This window comes from Elephantulus edwardii, unplaced genomic scaffold (assembly GCF_000299155.1).
Source record: "Elephantulus edwardii isolate Elephantulus edwardi_28Jun2011 unplaced genomic scaffold, EleEdw1.0 scaffold00283, whole genome shotgun sequence".
NCBI classification, from domain to species: domain Eukaryota; kingdom Metazoa; phylum Chordata; class Mammalia; order Macroscelidea; family Macroscelididae; genus Elephantulus; species Elephantulus edwardii.
This window is the reverse complement of record NW_006400033.1, coordinates 336,116-340,452: the sequence shown is the minus strand read 5'-3', so window position 1 is coordinate 340,452 and position 4,337 is coordinate 336,116.

The window sequence follows — 4,337 nt, the reverse complement described above, 5'->3', positions numbered from 1 at the left end:
CCCCCCCCCGCACCTCCCCAAACCCCACCCCCTACCCCCAAATATAATCCACAGATGTAGTCAGTTTTATGGTGAATGAGGTACACACAATCACAAAGGACTTATAAGGATTGGATCAAATATCAGTGTTTATTTTTCATAAAATATGAGGGTCTGCCAGAGCCCCGGTTGCACAATGGTCTGGAGCTAGTTGCTACCCCAAAGTCAGCAGTTTGAACTCACCAGGTGCTTCAGGGAGAGAAGATAGGGCAGTTTGCTTCTGTAAAGTTTACAACCTTGGAAACCCCTAGGGGTCTTCTGCTCTGTCAGACAGTGTGGCTCAGAGTCAGAATCTATTGACAGCAATAAATTTACATTTGTTTCTCTGTTCTATTGTCTGAGTCAGAGAACAGACCCTGAAGGGAAGAAGCAAGCATCCTTTATCACACCTGGTCTCATTTACAAAGTAAGACTAAGACTGAATGCAGTAGTATTAGGCGTTTCTCTAGAAAGTATGACATCTGCCTCAGAATTAGATTTCATGTGCTTGATTCTTCGGTGTGCCTGGTTGGTCTTAGTGTTCAGAGCTGCTGACAGTTTAGATCCTTTATCTTCATGTGAGTTTTTGTGAGAATATAAAAAGGCAGTGTTTTGAGGGCTTCTAATTCAAGCTCTCTAGTTTTTGAGTTGTTGGGCTTTTTTAGTAACTCTTTAGGGACTCTGGTGGTGTAGTCACCAGACTACTAGACTATAGTAGTATGTTTTCTTTCCAATTAAAAGGCTGCTCATCCTCAGTTTGTAATCCACCAGCTGCTCTGGGAGCAAATGATGTTAAAATTTACAGCCTCTTCCCCTTAAGATTTGCAGCCTCTTTCCTGATAAGATTTACAGCCTCTTTTCTTCTATTAAGATTTACAGCCTCCTCCTGTTAACATTTACAGCCTCAGAAGCTCAATGCAGGGCCACTATGCATTGGATCCTCCTTAATGGTACATAACAACTTAAATACAACACTTCACAAAACTTTTGAGCCCTTGGTTGAATATTTTGGTCAGAAAACTTTACTAAGAAGCTGCACAATGCCAAGCACTGGATTAGGTGGTTCAGGCTCCATGTTCACCCTTGAGCTGGGGAGCTCCCACAAGGCAACTTTGGCTACAGGACTCTACACAGGGCTCGACTAACCTCTCTGTCATTACCTACTTCCCTTTATAACCCCAGTCTTCCCACTGTTCACAGCACCTCCCTCAGTCTTCACAGAATCAATTAGATATATGCCATCAAGACCTACGTCTGTCCACAAGCAGGGCCTTATCTCCTTCATGGAAATGAGTGTCTAGGATTTGGGAGCTTGTAACTTTAGGAACACGTAGCTCTTGGTTCTGTAAACTCTGGGATATGTTCTTGGAAACAGAGTCTTGTGGTTCCTGTTTGACCTCAAGAATGGCTCCTTGTCCACAAAAAATACAAAGGTCCTGCAGTCAGCTGTACCTCAGAATTCCATACCTCGGAGGCTCCAGCTGCACAACCTTCTTTAACCCACAAGCTTCCTCATCTGTAAAATGTAATAACATCTACTGGATAGATTTTGTGTGAAACAAGAAAATATATAATAGCACAAAGTATAGTCCTTGGAACAAAATCAGAGATCATCAGAAAAATATGGTTTTTCATCTTCATCTTGTCAGTTAAAACTTTGAAAAATCTTAGTATTTGTGTGGGAGGATGAATGTGTGTATGTGCACTATAGAAAGAATCCTAAAATTTCCAATATGCTTGTGTATGTGAATATGCGTGCACATGAGTATTTCAGCAACTATCCTGGAAAGTCCATGGAAATGAAGCACCAGTTCATTTGATTCTGTTAGCTTTTAATGAATTAACAGGTCTTCATTAAACCCTTACTCTGGACCTGCTATAGACACCTTGAGTTACAGATAAAACAGTGTCTGATTTCTGTTTACAAGGATAGATGGATGAGTCAAGGCTTTTTTCATGCGCTTGACCAAACAGAGGAGATGTATTGGCTCAGGTAGGAAAACTGCAGGAAGGCCAGCCTCAGGTTTGGCTAGATCCAGGGCTTAAACTTAGGACTCTTCCTGTGTGTTAGTCTCTGCTCCTCTCCTCATGTGAACTTGGCTCTTTTAACACTACCGAGTAGAAGATGCCCATATCTGGTCCAGTGACCATGTCCACTTTACGTCATTGGTGACCAGAAGTGTAAGTGTTGAGAATGGTAGGTCATATAGCTGAATAAAGGAGATAGTTTTCCCCCAAAAGGGGGAGTTGCTAACATGAGAGATCAGCCAATAATTAGCTAACACACAGGTGCATACTAAATTTTGCTGTGAACGTCGATGAAATAATTAGTGAGCAAGTTAATACTTTTAAAAACATTTATTTTGATGATGTCAGTAATATACTCTTTTTCCCTAGTTAGAACAAGATGTTTAAGGTGGGTTATATTTTTTAAAATGATGTTGTTATTTGTTGTTATGTGTCATCGAGTCGCACAAGCAAATATTTTAATTCATATTTTTACTCAATAAAGCATTGAGTCAATTAGCAAATTCCTGTGGCTTTGAATTGAATTTATTTCAATAAATGTCACTGAGAAAAAGTTGTCTCATTTCCTTAATAATAACCTTTCTAAAAAGTTTATTAGTATGTGGTTTGTAGCAAATAACTTAAATCACTTCTCTTGTCTACTCCAAAATGCTCTTCCTGTGACCACTAATGTTGACAATTTCTGTTGTTAATATAATCAACACCATAATGTAAGCCTACTACATATACGAAGGAGTCCTTTGATGGAGAAAGTAATTACATGACTGAAAGGTTGGCAGTTCAAACTCACCCAGAGAGAACTTGAAAGAGAGTCTGGTTGATCTGCTTCTGGAAAGGGCTTGGGAACTGTAGGGCAGTTCTGCTCTGCACGCGTATTGTCAGCCTGAGTAGGCATTTACTCCATGACAGATAACAGCAACAATAAAAATGACTGTGCGTGAGCTGATGTCACAGCTACAGAATTCATTAGCAACGCTTTCAGAGGGTGAAACGGGATCCCAGAATTTGTGCCTACTTATCATACCTCTAGACAGAATGGGAGATGACATTTGTCCAGGCAAAAAGGGAGAGAGAGAGACTTCAAGGTAGAGGACTGATAGGCAGAAGCGGGCCTAACACATCAAGAACTACGGAGGTAAAATTTGTAGACTTTGACAAATGCTTGGTAAAGACACAAAGCCTGAGATAATGCTGAGGAGGTGAGCCTGGAAAGGTGAAAGAACTCTGCAGGTATAGGAAACAGGCAAAGGGAAGCAGATGGGAGAAGAGTACTATTTCAGACATTGTAAGGATGAGGTGCTGAGTTTTGTCTGTAACATGAGACTGAAACTCAGTTGAAAAAATGCTATTCTGTGTGGGACCCACCTGTGTGGCAGTAAAGACTGAACTGTAACAGTGAGTGAGATGATTAAGTGGAAAAGTGTAGAAGAAGATAGAGAGAAAAGACATGCGAACTCTGGAGATTACTGTTCTGGTGAGCTCTAAGAATGGAGTAGGACGCAGAATCAGAGAAGGAGCCACGCTAGTGAAAGGAGAAACTGGAGTTGATATTCAAGATGAACTTCAGGAAAAGGAGTGGTCTGGATGTCAGATGTTGGGAAGGACTCTTTGTGGCAAAACTGCAAAATTTATGATTGGTTGGGCTGCTGCCTCTTGAAAGATATTCTCGAACATGGACTCAGAGAAGACAACTCCTATATAGGAGATATATCAAGGAGGAAATCACTGAACTCTGGGAGGGGCATGGCTGGGAAATAATAGCAATGGTCTGATTTCCACAAAGTCTTGGGGAGAGGGGAAAGGGGAGGCTCTGGGTGGTGCAAAGGTTAACCTTCTGTGCTGCTAACCGAAACACTGATGGATCTTTCCAGAGATGCCTCAGAAGAAAGGCCTGGCAATCTACTTCCAAAGCATTAGCCATTGAAAACCAGTGGAACACCATGCTATTCTGGAGCACAAGCCATCTCCATTAAGTCAGTCACCTCCATGGTAATTGTTTTTCTCCCTCGGGCAGGGAGATCACACTTTACTCTGCAGTGGGTGGCCACTCAGAGTGAACAGGCCAGGGACAGGCCAGGGAGGGGCCAGGGCCTACAGGTTGGGAGCACACCTCCTTCCAGGCCCAGGACAGCTCACCACCTCCATGGGAGCCAGGCTGGCACTGCCACCCATGAAGACATGAAACTGGAGGTTTTGCAGATTGCACTCAATGTGTTGTAGGGATGCTTCTTGGTAGTTGAATTCAAACTGGCAGGTTTGCATAGGAAAATGCATAGTTGGTGTCACATCAC